At 38.7% G+C, this 17,647-nt stretch overlaps 1 protein-coding gene across 5 annotated transcripts in view; it reads right to left on the bottom strand.

The window, feature by feature from the left end:
* Window positions 1–17,647, bottom strand: part of LOC132151963 (centrosomal protein of 95 kDa-like) — a 308,535-nt gene that overhangs the window by 170,794 nt on the left and 120,094 nt on the right. The window lies entirely within an intron of this gene.

The raw sequence follows: 17,647 nt of genomic DNA, 5'->3' as shown, positions 1-17,647 counted from the left end.
CAGGCAAAGTAATAATAAATAGCATATTTTATTTGCAGGTGACTTTCATGACACTCAAGGTTGCCATACAAGGAAAATAATATAAAAGCAAGTAACAATAAACAAGACATCACCACAGAGTACAACATCACACGTAGGTTACAAGTTCATAAAAAATACAGGCTCAAAAATCGGGTCACAAAAAGGTCTGTTTAAAAAGCTGAGTCTTGAGGCAAGATTTAAAAGTATGAAGACTATTGTATGGAGAGTATGGATCACTATTGCAAATATCAAGGAGGAGGGAGTTACATAAATAAGGGGCAGCATAACTAAAAGTTCTAGTTCCCATGGTGGTGAAGAAAATACACGTTAAGACAAAAAATAAAAATAAAGTAATTCAGATGAAAATAACTGATAAAGCATAAAGGGGAGTAGATGTAAACAAGATAATTAGGGGTGTAACGATTCACTCATTTTATTAATGCATCGATTACAAACCCTGATGATGCAATGCATCGATCTCTATCGATTTAAAACGCTAAGAATGGAATGAATTACGATTTCTATAGCACTTCATTGCTTTCAAAATATATAAACATTAAATTATATATATATATATATATATATATATATATATATATATATTTTTTTTTTTTTTTTTTTTTTTTTTTTTTTCGCTGGACACAATATAATTTTGTTTTTGAGCAACATACAGAACATTAGAAACAGTAGAATTAGTTTTTTTTTTCTTTGATTTGTTTCCTAAAAAGAAAAAAATTTAAGACTGACATCTTTATTTAGCCTAAATATGTAATTAAAGTTATTTTATTTTAGTTATAAAATTCGTATACATGTAATTTATATAACTTCATATCATTTAGTTATATAATAATATTCATACACAATTTGATTGAATAATAAATCAATTTGAAGCAAAAACAGAACAACCTTTGTGAAATTATACCACGTAAACTTTTCAGGAGACAGTCACATTCCCTCAGAAATACATTCATATAAACACACCAAATCAATAGAGGATTTTCTTCCAATAGTTCGTGCATCATGAACGGTGAGTGAACTGCCTGTTACAGTATTTTTCTCTGTGCATCTGTCTTCAGCGTCTCTGGGCTGTGTTAATGGCGTTAATAGACTTATCACATAAATGACATTGTGCAAGTCCAGAACAGAGCATTGCAATAAGGAAAAAATGGGCGGTTGCCGATCGCGTAAAGGCCAAAGTATTTTTCAGCCATCCGTGCACCGTCGGCATTATGTTATTTTCATCATCAAGAGGGCTTGCGTACAGACTCGCATCCCATGGTAATGTGTATGTGTCGAGCTCATCTGCAGTTCAGTGTACTTTTGAAAGCTATGCGCGAGATGGAAAAGAACGCTGAATGTGAAGTGTACCCGGGCCTTAAGTTCAGCCATCCTACACACGTGACTGACTGCTCGCTCTCACCAATGGGAGGAGGGGTCAGTGTTACTCTACACTGCACTCAGGCTGAAGGATTCCTACTGTTTTAGTCTTTGAGACATGGAAAACAGCGAATACTGCAAGAATGATATAATGGAAAGTATTAGTGGTTTTGAAACCGTGACATTTTCAAATTGCGGTATACCTTAAAACCGCTATAGACAGGCCCTAAAAACTTATCCACATATTCATTGAAAATAATTCAAAACAATCCAAGGTTTTTATTTAGCACATTGGCTAAATTAAGTAATTTAGCACAGTGGCTAAATTAACAAATAACCAGACACCACCTGATTCAAATATTCCACCAACATAATAATGACTTTATGAATTTCTTCACTGATAAAATAGATAACATCAGAAATACAATAACAAATGTAGATTCAACAGCGTCTAATACTTCAGTTTCATGCATCGCACCCAAAGATAAACTGCAGTGCTTTACAACTATAGGCAGAGGTGGGTAGTAACGAGTTACATTTACTTCGTTACATTTACTTGAGTAATTTTTTGGGGTAACTAATACTTTTCGGAGTATATTTAAAGATGGGTACTTTATACTCTTACTTGAGTAAATTTTTGGGGAAAAATCTCTACTTTTACTCCGTTACTGTGGGCGACGCTCCTCTCGTTACTTTATCTTAATGCAATAAATGTTATAAATGCTTCAGTTTATTCCAAACGCGCCGTCTACTTTTCTCTGGGCAATGAGCGATGCCCATTCGCGAATGATTCATTCTTTTGAGTCAATTCTGTTCAAAGGCTTGATCAAACCAATTGGCAAACGAGTGAATTGGTTCATGAATCAGTTTGAATGAGTCGTTCAGTTCCCTGCCGCACGCGCTGAGCGTCTGAAGTGGTTCACTCGGAGTTGTAAAGTTTAAGAACATCAGCAGCGTTGAAAACGTGGCTGGAACTGCACTGAATTGAAATCTGCAAAGGCTATTATTTGCAAGCGATGGAGATCCTTTTTAGATGAACACCGCGTGTGCTGTCTACTGTTTAACAGGTAATAACTTGGGCTACGATTACAGTACACGATACCACTGTGACATTAGTTTGTTGTACGTGTGTGGCTTATAACAGAGGGGAGTCAAGTTGAATGCAGCTTCCAAAAGACAAAAAATAGCCGATTAAGATTTTATAAATTTTAATACAATCACACCGGCGTGAGTACGTTCAGCAAGTCATATCATCATCAGCTGCTAAATTCAGATCTGTGATTGCTTGCTGGCGCTTAGCCAGAGATAGATGCGTTTTTACAGCGCTGCGCATTATAACCAATCACACATGATTCTTTTGAGCTTATTGAAACATTGGCCAATCAGAGGCGTTCAGATGAGTCATCGCTAAAATGCTGGTGCTTCCTTCACTCGCTCACTGACTGAATACCTCTTTCTGGCGAATTCTCTCATCAGAAACAACAAAGTGCAGATGTGTGTACGAATCTTTAATTAAGATATTGATTTCACAGTGTTAACAGTTTCAGTGATTTTAATGGGAGTTTCTGAGAGTGATTGAAATCTAGACTGTCAGTGAAAATTATCTTTAATAATGTAAATGTTATTTGCTCTCTTTCTGAACAATGAAAGATTAGTAGCAATATTTATATCACATTAACTTTCAATGTTAAATTCACATTTAATATAAAGTCAGTTGTATTAATAATATGTTATGTCATGACACCTATATCTGTTACTTAAGTAAACAGACAGGGTTTTATAATAAATTACATAAATTGGAGTAAAGGCTGATGAAATATATACATTTATACACGCACACATACATTACATACATTTTATCTATATATCTAAATAAAAATAGGCTCCGTATATACGACCCAAAGTAACTAGTAACTAACTACTTGAGTAGATTTTTTATCCGATACTCTTTTACTCTTACTCAAGTAACTATTCAAGACTAGTACTTTTACTTGAGTAAATATTTCTATTAGTACTTTTACTTGAGTACAGTTTTTGGGTACTCTACCCACCTCTGACTATACTAGCGATGGAATCTGACTGGAATCATCTCATTTATCACTAGTAAAATATGGAGTGCCACAAGGATCTGTCCTAGGTTCTCGTTACAAAAACAGGATCTGTCCAAGGATCTCATTTTACAAAAACCGCATTCTTCCATCTTAGAAACATTGTCCAAAATGTAGTCCAAAATGCAGCGGCTAGAGTCCTTACCAGGTCAAGAAAATATTAGCTCCCATTAAATAATATTGGCTCCCATTAAAGTCCATTATATGGAGAAAAAATCTGGAACGTTTTCCTCAAAAACCCTAATTTTGTTGCAACTGAAGACAAAGACATGAATCTCAGATGAAATGGGGGTGTGTAAATTATTATTGTCTGGAAGTGAACTAATACTTTAAGGTAAGAGGAGTGAGATTATTAAAAGCATTGAATGTAAGAAACAGAAATGTACAATCAAACAACAAACCAATCAGACAACACAATTTTCATTTGATTTACAAATCAATTAATCATTAGATCAACAAATGATCAGAGACCCCTCAGCCAATAAACACACTAGGTCCCAGGAGGTCTGCGAATGACTCCAGACCCCTGGTTACTATGGAAACCACGACACCTCAGCCAGACCATATAACTTTTACGGCCTAAAAGTATGTGGAGAGGATCTTCCTCCTAAGTTCTCTCTGAAACATACTGCTATAAAAATGGACTATTCTCTAATTAATTCATAGAAAACCTTTCTTTGAATGAACACACACATACTTCAGGTCATTGTTTATGTTGTTACTGTTCTAGTACATTGTGTTTTTGTCATGTAAACTGTTTCATGCATGCTTGTGATAGAACTACTCATTCATGTAACTTTACCTATATGTAATCTTACCATGTTTACTATCTATAAATTTGTCTAAACAAGAGTGCATATGTTGATACCTTTGTAATATATTAGTGTTCTAAGAATCCTTACTAGTTTGTATATCAACTTCTGATCCAGTTAAATATGCAAATTACCAGGCTTTCACACAAAGGTTTGTAAAACTCCCGAGTATTTTCAAACTCCCTCTTGGAATTTCAGCCTTTCTCATTGGACAAGCCCTTCTTAAGACGCATGAACCATCTTAGACTTTAAAAAGTTTCTCACAGTTCCACACCTCTCTTCGATCTGCTTTACTTTCTTCTGCTAAGATTATGTGAGCTAGAACTCTCTTGGACACCTAAGTCTGCACCAGGCTTCGTGCCTTGACTTTCCATTCACCAAAGATCTTAGGATCTCAGCTGATGTCTCTCTCAGCTCTTTTCAGTTGGGAAGAAATTCCCAATCACCATAGAGTCAAGACATCACTGGAATTCATCACTCTTCAAAACCGGAAGAACGTGTTCGCGACTCCTACACTACCGAACCTCCAAACCATCAAGACTTTGAATCCAGACGCTCATTCCAGGCCAAGTAAATGCAAGTATCATGCATTTACCTAAACAAAACCGAGGTTTAGTATAAGTTATAGAGCCCGTTATAAACGGCGCTGATGGTTTTACTCAGGTGGTTAACTGACTCTTTTCATAGCTTCATTCTCTGGTTTTCCTGATGGTATCATCCATCAAATCTCATTTGCCCTTTCCCCTGTATGAGTGATTGTATGTTTGTTTGTTGGACTAGTTTGCGTTAGTGTTTAGCAAATAAAACTCTTGTGCACAAATGACACGAGTTTCTGATTCTGCATTACAAATCAATGTCCCTATACGATTCCGATTTTGCTTTTTTGTATGAAAGTATTTTCTGTGGCCACGGAAATATACTTTCTTAGAGTTAATATGAAATTGCACTAATAGATTAGTTGGTGGCAATTTAATTCTGCTACAGTTACTACAGGCAGCTCATATAAATAATTGTAATTAATCATAATTATTTGTAATTATTTATATACAGTTCCCCTATGAGCTTAATTTACTATACGTATACAATAGGGGTGGAACAATAAATGTATTCATACCGAACTGGCACGGTGTAGACATCTCGGTTTGGTACAGGACTCTAGAGTGCGATCTAATTTCTCAATGGTGCGACAAAAAATAAAAAAATAAAAAAATCAGGTTGCAACCAGCCTTTCGAGGAGAAAAAAAAGTGTCTGTGGCTCTGAAAGTCCCCCTATGGTTCAACAACCGACACTTGAGCTCTGCATTTTAGCCTGCATTTTTTTTTACGCCACTCGAGCTGGGCTTCGTGCTAGGGATGTGCACGGATAGTCTAACATTCGAATATTCGTTCTGCTCTAATTATTCGATAAATAAAAATGATATGCGAATTTCGCAAAAAAAAAAAAAAAAAGTTCACAAAACCTAATTTGGTCACTTTCTGTGATTCTCCACGGCATATTTGAAGGTGTATGCAAGCAAAAAATAATTAATGAATGATTAAGGGGCCATTCACATATCGCGCCTAATAAGGCGTGGAAAAGGCTATACGCGCCGCTTTCTCCTTCTTTCCAAAGCGCTCGGGCAGAAGCGCTCCTGAGGCGACGCGTTCTCTCCATGAATACGCGGAAATTTCAGCAAAGGATAAATGGATTTGCAGCACAAAAAAAATCGATTTCAGTAGCTCTGCTACTAAATTTATTTCAAAATGGCAATCCATATACAGCTATGCAGCTGTTTCTTCATCTTAGTTGAGCTTTTTCACACGGCGCACCGCGTGCGCATCGCGACCGCGTCGCTTCCATTATGAGCGCGCATACCGCGCGCCTACATTGGAAATAACGAACTTGAGCATGCAAAAGACGCGATATGTGAACGCCCCCTAAAAGAACTGCGGTCTTCTACAGTACATCAAATATGCCGTAGAGAATCACAGAAAGTGATCCAAGAACATCGTTGCAGCATCTCTCAAGCAACGAATAAACACCGCTAACGTGGAGAATGCAGCGAAAACTCCTCTTCTCGCGTCTGCCCTAGACCCTCGGCACAAACATCTCAGGTTTCTCGATGAAAACATGAGAGAAGTAAGAAAAAAAAGAACATTTTCCTTGATGCGAGTGGTGCGGATGCAGTCGCCACGGTGAAGAGGATGCAATGCCCACTCGTCGGAAAAGGCTGAGCCAGTTTTCCAGCGATGATTACAAAGAGTCCAGCCGAGACGAGTGGGAACAGTTCTTGCTGGAGCCATGTATTCCACCAGATGAGGATCCCATTCAGTGGTGAAACGAAAACACGAAGCGCTTCACAAAACGTATTCACTTAGCACACCGTTATTTGTCCCGCCAACGTCTGTGTCGTCAGAGCGTGTTTTCTCCGTGGCCGGCCTTATTGTTAACAGACTAAGGAGCCGACTTTCCCCCAATCATGTTTACATGCCCGTATTTCTTAACAAGAACATTTGAAACAATAGAAAAAAAGCAAAAAGATTTGCTGACAGTTTAAAAGTTAAGTGTAAGCTACATTCTGTACAATAGCCTAATTGCTGCAGGCTGCTTTACGTTTTATCTTTGTTCACTTTTTTTTGCTTTTATTCTGTACTTTTGTTTGTTTGCACACATTGTTAAAGGTTTTCAGCTACAAAACACGATGTGTAATGTTCAAGCTTATTGTAAGCTTGTTCAAAATGACGAAAACAAATGTTGCTGAAAAATAACGTCTGACTCTTTAAACTTAATTTAAATAAACGAATATTCGAATATTCGTTTTTTGTGAGCTCAAATATTCGAATGTGATATTTGTGGAAAACGCCCATCCCTACTTTGTGCCAATTTTCACATTTCATAGTTCAGACGCGGGCCGCGCCTCCCACCTGTTTTAGAGTTCTCCTTACATTTATATTTTAGACATCCATCAGTTAGTGATAAAAAAAATTCCGCGCGGGTGGAAACAACACGAGACCGTGCTACCGTGACTGTCCAAAGTGACCTGACAGTGTTTAGTGGCCCGCAGCAGCAGCGCAGCTGAACAGCTCTGGGTTCAAATACAAGCAATAGGCTTAAGGCTTGCCGCAAAGCACCAGCAAAAGTAAATGACACACCGTAATTCCTCAAATAAAAACCGGTAGTTAAATAAACACCAGGCCTCTTATATTGGCAGGGGGGCTTGGTGAACACGGACAAATAAAGGCCGGTCTTAAATAAAGGCCGGGGGAAAATTTGTGCAGCAGAACCAGAAAACGAACGTACACGCCCACTGCCGGAGCGTTTCTCATTCTCGAGTCAAGAACGGTTGCCCTCGGTTTTTGGATCACCAGTACACTGAACCAAGAACAGTTTCTGTCAGACGCGTACAATTCGAGAACCAAGGAGCTGATGATACATGCGCATGCGTGATTCAGTGTGAAGCAGACTGACATAGAGAGCGTCTGAACCGAACTGATTCTTTTTGTGATTGATTCTAAACTGATTCTGTGCTAATGTTATGATCTCTGTCCTTAGGAACGCTATCGCTTTTAATTTAAAACGGGTTATTTAAAACAATTACTTATCAAACAGATGGAATTACAAATATTTAAAACAATTACTTATCAAACAGATGCACCTAATGAGGAAAAGGACAATTCTTCCTCACTGTCCAAAATCAGCAGAAGAGCTTCCTCGTCTGAATAGCTTGCCATCTTACAAATGCGTACAAAAGTCAAAGAAAGAAACTGTGTAAACTTATTTTTTATGGCATTGCACAGGGGAGGGCGAGGGGGGGGGTGTTATGAGGGAGGCGTGACAACAGAGTTGAGGATCCAAATGCAGCTTTAATTTAACAAGAGCATGGTCAAAACAAGGACAAGGTCAAGGTCAAACACCAGCAAACAGGTACAATCCAGGGTGAGACAAAATAATAATCCGATAAACAGTCCAAGGTCAAAAAACAAGGCGGCAAGGCAAGGAAACACAGAGACAAGGACCAGGAGACAGGCTAAACAATAATATGTGTGTGGATGAGTGCAACATTTATAGTGTTACTGATGGAAACCTGGTGTAGAATGATAATGAGTTCCTAGGCAGGGGTTATGGGAAATGGAGTCCAGAGAAAACAAAGAAGAGCACACTATCAAGAAAGGGGGAGAGTGCATCGTAGGTGGATCACCAAACTATTTATCCTGTGAATAGCTTGTGGGTGTGTCCCGCACCAACAAATAATGAAATAATGAAGTGATAAAAGTGAGTGACGTGACATACAGCCAAGTATGGTGACCCATATTTAGAATTTGTGCTCTGCATTTAACCCATCCAAAATGCACGAACACAGCAGTGGACACACACACACACACTGTGAACACACACACCCGGAGCAGTGGGCAGCCGTTTATGCTGCGGCGCCTGGGGAGCAGTTGGGGGTTCCGTGCTTTGCTCAAGAGCACCTCAGTCGTGGTATCGCAGGCCCGAGACTTGAACCCACAACCTTAGGAATAGGAGTCAAACTAGGCCATTAGGCCACACCTTCCCCAAAGTGTAGAAAAACATGCGCTCTCTCACTAAACTACATCCCCCTTATCATGATAATCAAATAATGAAGTGGGAAGGAAAAACTTTACCTGTCCCTAGTTATATATTGTTTACATAAACTAAGAATAGTTTTATTATTGTTTTGACTTACTTCATTTAAAAGTCGACGTTAAGCTTTCCATAGATATATTTCTCATGTCTGCATGTCAGGTGTTCACAGAGTTTTGGTTGATTTTACTGACATGTTTCAGAGGGATATACGTTGAGACTGAGAATGCTGAAAGCACACCCTGTCTATTTTCTTTATTTAACAAAAACACAAAGTTTTGTGGTTATTGTGAGTGTACATAAATAAAAGTAGACTTTTTACAGATTTGAATGGTGCATTACTCTTATGTGTACAAACAAAAATGCTTATCAGAAAAAAATATGCAAGTGGTGGTGTCATTGGCGTCCCCAGGAGGTAAATCCTGTAAGGAGGACTTCAGTTTTACAACTATTATGTTTAAGCAATTAGTTGAAAGCCAGTCTTTAATTTCAGCTAAACAGATCAACAAAGGTGGAGGGAAGGAACTCAAGGGCTTGAAAGACAACTGGTTGTCATTAGTGAAGCAATGAAAATGGATACCAAAATTTCCAAAAAATATGACAGAGGAAGTAAATATATAATAAATAAAATATAGCCCACAACAGAACCCCGAGGTTAACACCACTGTTAACTTTAGATAGTTTTGGTAGGAATTGTTAAAGTTGGATTAACGGAGTACAACTAAACACCCGATTCCAAAAAAGTTGGGACACTGTACAAATTGTGAATAAAAACAGAATGCAATGATGTGGAAAATTTTATTCAGAATACAACACAGATGACATATCAAATGTTTAAGCTGAGAAAATGTATCATTTTAAGGGAAAAATAAGTTAATTTTATATTTCATAGCATCAACACCTCAAAAAAGTTGGGACAAGGCCATGTTTACCACTGTGTGGCATCACCTCTTCTTTTTATAACAGTCTGCAAAAGTCTGGGGACTGAGGAAACAAGTTGCTCAAGTTTAAGAATAGGAATGTTTTCCCATTCTTGTCTAATACAGGCTTCTAGTTGCTCAACTGTCTTAGGTCTTCTTTGTTGCATCTTCCTTTTTATGATGAGCCAAATGTTTTCTATGGGTGAAAAACTTTTCATCATTGAATTCAATGATGAACTGCCTTTATTTATCATTTTGCATTATTGACGCACTGTTTTCCTAATGAACGTTGTTCAGTTGTTTTGACGCAATGTATTTTGTTTAAAGCGCTATATAAATAAAGGTGACTTGACTTGACAGATCTGGAATGCATGCTGGCCATTTCAGTACCAGGATCATCCTTCTCCTACACAGCCATGATGTTGTAATTAATGCAGTATGTGGTCTGGCATTGTCATGTTGGAAAATGCAAGGTCTTCCCTGAAAGAGACGACGTATGGATGGGAGCATATGTTGTTCTAGAACTTGGATATAACTTACATCATTGATGGTGCCTTGCCAGATGTGTAAGCTGCCCATGCCACACGCACTCATGCAACCCTATACCATCAGAGATGCAGGCTTCTGAACTGAGTGCTGATAACAACTTGGGTCATCTTTTGTTCGAATGACACAGTGTCCCAGTTTTCCAAAAAGAACTTCAAATTTTGACCACAGAAATTTTTCCACTTTGCCACAGTCCATTTTAAATGAGCCTTGGCCCAGAGAAAATGCCTTGGCTTCTGGATCATGTTTAGATATGGCTTCTTTTTTTACCTATAGATTTTAAACCGGCAAAGGTGAATGGCACGGTGGATTGTGTTCAACGACAATGTTTTCTGGAAGTATTCCTGAGCCCATGTTGTGATTTCCATTACAGTAGCATTCCTGTATGTGATGCAGTGCCGTCTAAGGGTCTGAAGATCACAGGCATCCAGTATGGTTTTCTGGCTTTGACCCTTACGCACAGAGATTGTTCCAGATTCTCTGAATCTTTGGATGATATTATGCACTGTAGATGATGATAACTTCAAACTCTTTGCAATTTTTCTCTGAGAAACTCCTTTCTGATATTATTCCACTATTTTTCGCTGCAGCATTGGGGGAATTTGTGATCCTCTGCCCATCTTGACTTCTGAGAGACACTGCCACTCTGAGAGGCTCTTTTTATACCCAATCATGTTGCCAATTGACCTAATAAGTTGCAAATTGGTCCTCCAGCTGTTCCTTATATGTACATTCAACTTTTCCGGCCTCTTACTGCTACCTGTCCCAACTGTTTTGGTTTGCGTAGCTCTCATGAAATCCAAAATGAGCCAATATTTGGCAAAACATTTCGAAATGTCTCACTTTCAACATTTGATATGTTATCTATATTCTATTGTGAATAAAATATAAGTTTATGAGATTTGTAAATTATTCCATTCCTTTTTTATTTACAATGTGTACAGTGTCGAGTTTGTAAGTAAAACTATAAAGAGTACAAATTTAAACCAAGACAGTAATGCCAACAAAAGCTTACCTGTCAAGAAATAAAGTCAAGGGGACAAAGTAGTATATTACGTGTACAATTTTGGTCATTAAAGAGGACAAAGATGGTAAACAGTTTTGACTAAGTGAATAGAAAGAGGGTTGAGCTGACAAGTGATAGATTTGTATTTCCAGATAAGACAAAATATATCTTCAGCAGTCGGTAGACAAAGTAGAAACGAGTGTAAAGGCACAAGAAAAACTGGATAAAGGGAACCACAGCTTGAGTTATTTAACGGTAACTGCTTGTTGGATCTTTTCAATTTTAGACTCAAAACAGATAATAAAAGTCTGAAAGGTGGAATAGGCCTAAATATTTGATGGCAGAAAGTAAGATGGTCATCAAGTATTTATTACCACTAGCCCCAATTAATTTTGAATAAATGTTAAATTAAACTTTAGACAAGGCATGCTTGTAGCATTGGATGTGGTCAACAAGCATTTACTTGTGAATAGTAAGACTGGATTTGGTATGCAGGCGCTCCAGTCGATGGCCTTAAGTTTTAAGTTGCTGCAATTCAGGGGTAAACTAAGGAGCAGAGTGAGTAAAAGAGAGCCTGTGTTTTAACAGGGTAAGACATCCAAAATCTCAAGTCCATTATTACAGTAGGAAACCAGCACATCAACCATAGAAAAAATAGCTTTGCTGGAAAAGGTTGCAAGTTTGTCAGCAAAAGCAGACGTATCAATGTTCTAGATACGTAATGAGATAGAGCGACATGAATACTTGTGACCTTGAATACTGCTAGTTTAATATAAAAAGACAGATGACAGGATATGAGCTAATATGGACAAATCAGAGAAACAGTGCAGTTATGCCAAAACAAATGAGTACAAGAATGTGCCATTTAGAAAAATTAGGCACAAACTGCTGCATACCAAAACTTTCAAGACAAGATAGACATTCACATGTGTTTGTATCATTTAAATTATCAATGTTAAAGTTAAAATCACACAGGAAAATTACACTGGAAGACACAGAACATGGGAAAATCAGAAACTAAAAATAATTTTCCAAACTTCCAATCGAAAATAACTAAAATAATTTGACAAAATTAGCTTTTAACATCTGACCTTTGACATTTTTAGGGTGCCTTCATTTATTACTGACTTTTTCCTATTAGGGTAAATATTTTTTTGGCGAGTGGGGAGGGGCCGAGAGCCGTGGGAACGGAGTGAGGCCGGTGGAGTGATTGGAAATGAGCGACAACTGCTCGACCCCCCCGGTCTTGAGTCCCACGGATGAGATGGAAGGATATAAAACAGGAGCGCCGAACAGTGAAGGACGAGAGAGGACCAGGCCAGGCCAGTCGTCCGTGAGGGGCAGCCGCGCTGTTTTGTCTTTATTTTGTAATTAAAGTTTCATTTTGATTGTCCGCCGGTTCCCGCCTCCTCCTTCCCGTAATTGTGAAGTTTTTACCGTTACATTGTTGCCGAAGCCCGGGTGGAAGGAGGGACGCGCTGCCGAAGATCCCTCATCGCTGGGGTGAACCCGCGGTGCCATCGAGCAGGCGTAGCAGTGAGGCGGCGGGGATGCTCGAGGCGGTGGGCTGGAGTGAGTTGTCTGTGAGGTAGCGGAGGAGTCGCTGCCGTTCACCTGGAGGCCAGAGCCTGCTGCCTTCCACCATGATGCGGAGGAGCAGGGAACGGGGGGCTCCTGCCGGCTGCCCAAAGTGTCGTGCCGTCCACCGAGGGCCGTCGAGTGCCACCGCCAGGCAACGCGGAGGAGATCACCCAGGGCCGAGCGGCAGTTAGTCTGGGAACCGGAACTAATTTTTTTTTCCTCTCTCGTCTCTGTCGCTCCTCATCTTTCCATCTCCTTTTCTCCCGCCTCGTCTGTGAGCAGTGTCTCGTGAGTACCCCCCAGCCTGCGAGGGGCGATGGGGGTATGTGGCGAGTGGGGTGAGGCCGAGAGCCTTGGGAACGGAGCGAGGCCGGTGGAGTGATTGAAAATGAACGACACCTGCGACACTCACCAGTCTCGAGTCCCACGGAGGAGATGGAAAGATATAAAACAGGAGCAACGACAGTGAAGGACGAGAGAGGACCATGCTCTGTAAGCTCCTCTCTGTGTGGTGTAAACAAAGTCCAAAATGTTATTACCTCGTGTTGGAAAGTTAATGTGTTGGTGTATTTTTGGAAACACACTCTTTAAGTCAGCATGGTTGAAATCCCCAGCTATGATGAGAAAAGCATCGGGGTGTGCTGTCTGCTACTCACTGATGTGCTAGTACAGTTCATTTAGTGCGTCGTTCCTGTTGCAGATGATGTTGATCGGGGGGGATGTACACCGAAATGAGCAGTTATAGCAGTATTTTCCCTCGGCAGATAGAACGGCTGGCACTTAATAATCATAAACTCCACCAGGGGTGAGCAGTGTTTGCAGATCACAACAGTATCGCGGCACCACGTGTCATTGATGTAAACACAAAGCCCGCCACCGCAGGTTTTTCCTCCCGCGACGAGAGCTCTGTCCGCTCGATAGCACGTCAGCTGGTCGAGCTGAATAGCGCCGTCTGGAACGCTGTTCCTGAGCCATGTTTCCGTGAACACAAAAACACAACAGTCTCTTACAGTCCTCTGAGTTGAGCATAGTAATCGAATGTAGTCCAGTTTATTGTCCAACGAGCGTACGTTAGCAATACGATGGTGGGGATAGATGACTTGTGTGGGTTAGCCGTTAGCCTAGCCCGCATACCTCCGCGCTTACCCCTCTTCTGCTTCCTCTCACACCACTTGTGGTGCCTCTGCTGTGGGCGAGATGCAGTAGTGGGGGTTGGTGATCGTGAAGGCCTCCGTAGCAGGCCGAGATCCCGCAGCTTTTCCGCGTGTGCGGAGTTTAACTGTAAAAATGCAGTTCTGCCGACATCGAGCAGAAACTCGTGACTGTATGTGTGCTTACAGACAGGTAGACGCTATGACGACGTACAAAAACACTGCGACTCACAAGACATAAAACACGAAAACACTGATCTGTCGGGACAGAGAGAAGCCACTGCGTGTGGACGCTCCACCATCTTAGTATTAGAGAGCTTGGCATTTCAAAACTATTCAGTGTTTTCAACCATATAATGCTTATTTTAGGTTTCATAGATTTAAATACACATAAATACCAGCAAAAATAAATAAATAAATAAGTGCAAGTAAAACACTTACTTCCATATATTTCAGAATTGGAATATCAGATATTAGCCTGGAATTTAGCAAAATCAAAAAGCAAAACAGTGAAATAAAAAAGGAAATATAGTGTCTTAAACGCAATCTCTTAATATAGAAGTATCTTAATATACTTGTTTATTTAACTGTTGTATAAAATCAATATCACATTTGTAATCATGCTTGCTTTTGGAGAAACAAAATGGCACTCTTCATGTGATATTAACTATATGAAATTATATATAATTATTATTATAATTATTTATAAATTATTTATAAATATAAATATACATTTTCTGCCCCCTATCTTAAATTATGTGATAATTCTAAATGCATTTTAACAGATTGCTTAATGCATGTGTAACCCCTCTCTCCCATGTCCTCAATGCCACACCTCGCTCTCGCTCCGAGTGGGCCTCGAACTCGGGTTTCCGGTATGTGAGGTGGACGCACTAACAAGGATGCTAAATGACTGCAGCCACTAGTGTTACATGCACAGCAACTACTCACTGGCCTCCGTTACACATGCAACGATAGAACACACTCTAAATGCGTGAATACACACTAGTCTAACCTACCAGACTTCATTACCTAATGTATGCTTGCACTCTGTAGGTGTGTTTTGTGTTTGCTTTTCACGATATACTCAACACATGAAATCGCACATTAAAACTACAATTACGATATCGCAGACCATACATACTGCACACCCCTATGTTTAGATTCTTATAATACATATATAATACTCCATATCAACCCACCAGTTCACTTGTAAAGCTCTGTGTGTTTGTAGGGTAAAAACATGGTTGGATATTCGATTCAATGAAATCTTCAATCTTCAATGAAAAAACATTTGAAGTTTAATCATCATATTCAGCCATATCGTAATTCTGGTCTTTCTGTCCCCAATTTAAGACCTCTTGAAATCATAATTTAGACTTTCTTATACAGTTTAAGACTTTGTAAGGCCTTAAATTTGATACAACTAAATTTAAGGCTTTTTAAAACCCGCTGAAACCCTGTAGTTATATGCTTACAAATTAAAGTTTAAACTGTAAATCTTGGTACCGCACTAATAGTGTTTTCACTGTATTTTGGATATTAACCCTCTGGAGTCTAAGGGTCTTTTTGGGGCCTGGAGAAGTTGTCATGCCCTGACATTTGTGCTTTTTTCAGTTTCTTATAAATATCTAAATGGCTAAAGTCTAATCTCACTGTAATCAGCACAAACTGGGCTATAATAATATGTGAAATGCATGTATGTACATGATTGTATTTTTGAGAAAAAAAATATTATGCGTGGTTAGTGAAAAACTAAAAATGTTAAATCACTTGAATAAGGCAATAAAACACATACAGAACACTGGTTCCCGGGATTTTTGAGAACTGGAGCTTGTAGCCTAGAATTTTTCTTTTTAAATTATGTGAAGATCATCTTGTTTACTCACTCACAGAAAACAATATATTGATTTAAATTTTCTAAGACACTTTTTGTTGGTAAAAGTCATATGTAGGTAGGCGTCAACTACCATGAACATCATTGTGATTTACACCTGAGAATACAAAGGCCTGCATAATGAGCCTCTCAGTCAGCTGTGTCACTGAGAGGGAGGTGTTACAAGAAAGAATGTGAGGACAAAATAAATGTATATAATTTTATGTTTGTAGTTTATTTAGAATATATTTAATTATCCCACAACATAATTTAATATCCACTTTGGGGAGCAGTTAAACAGTTTATTAGGAACAATCAAAGCTGACTTTCAAACAAATTTTTTGCATCATTACTCCAGTCACACAATCCTTCAGAAATTCTTTTAATATATTTTCTACAAAAAAAACATTTATTATTATTATTATCATTATTATTATTATTAATGTTGAAAAGAGCTGAGAATATTTTTTCAGGTTTTTTAGGGGGGATAAATTGAAAGAACAGCATTGTGTTACATTTGTTACAGTTACATTTATTTGTTACATTTATATTATTTACATCAAGCTTTTGAATGGTGTAGTATTGTGTATTGTTACTGAAACTTCATAATATTTCACTTGATTATACATTTAGTCAGGAATTATGTTTGGAAAAAGTATTTGGAAAAAGTCTAACTAGTAAAATGTTTACACGTTATTTGAAAACTAGTACAAGTAAAATAAATAAATAAATAAAAAGAGACTTACTAATGTTTATGATCTCTGCTGAATAAAGTGCTTCATTCTTTTTTTCTGAGGAAATCCAAATCTCAAATCCTCAACCACATCACATCTTTTCGGGGTGAATTATGTCTCATTCCTCTCATCGCGAAGCAAACAGTAAAATAAAAAAAACTTGAAGAACAGTCTCTGCTTTTTCTTCTGTGTGGGCATATTCAAGCCGCGCGCTTCAGTTTGAATCTGAATAGCGCGTTCAGCGCGGGGGCGTGGTCACATTAAATATAATGAAGGGAGACGTGAAAAACAGACATCGCGTTGTTTTCATATGGATTACTTTATCACAGAATATTTGTTTTCGGTGGCACTTGTTTAGTTTAAAAGCAGACATGTCAAGCTTTCTATAGATATCTCTCTCATGTCTCTTCGTTGAGTATTCACTGTGTTACAGTTCATTTTAATGACGTGTTTGTAAATGAAGATCAGCGCAGACAAAGGCTGCAGACAGCACACCTTGTTTGTTATCTTTATTTTATAAGTGCACAAAGTTTTGTTGTTATGTCTGTATCCAAAAAAAAGTAGACCCTTTACAGATTCGATTGATGTATTGCTCTTATCTGTACGATTAAAACTGAAAGTGTAATTTAAGTTATTTTTGGGGTTATCAGGAAATACGCCCTGAAGGCTCGTTGCAAAATGGCTAATGCGTTTAACAGACCAGAAGTAGAAGATCCTCCAATAACCAACAGGTCTGGTGTTGTGGGTACACTTTGGATTCCCTGTAAGCTATAATGGTGATTGAGAGTGACAAGAGAGTGGTGGATAAAAAAACAACGGTAGTGCATCTGCTACATGACAATAGGGTACACCAGCGGGAATACTTGAAACATGTCAACTCATTTACGCCGACATCACCCTAGTGTGTCAGTATCTGGAACAAGGCGGAAA

This window comes from Carassius carassius, chromosome 10 (assembly GCF_963082965.1).
Source record: "Carassius carassius chromosome 10, fCarCar2.1, whole genome shotgun sequence".
Lineage (NCBI taxonomy): Eukaryota > Metazoa > Chordata > Actinopteri > Cypriniformes > Cyprinidae > Carassius > Carassius carassius.
Note: the sequence above shows the minus strand (reverse complement) of the source record. Positions and strands in the feature narration are given on the sequence as shown.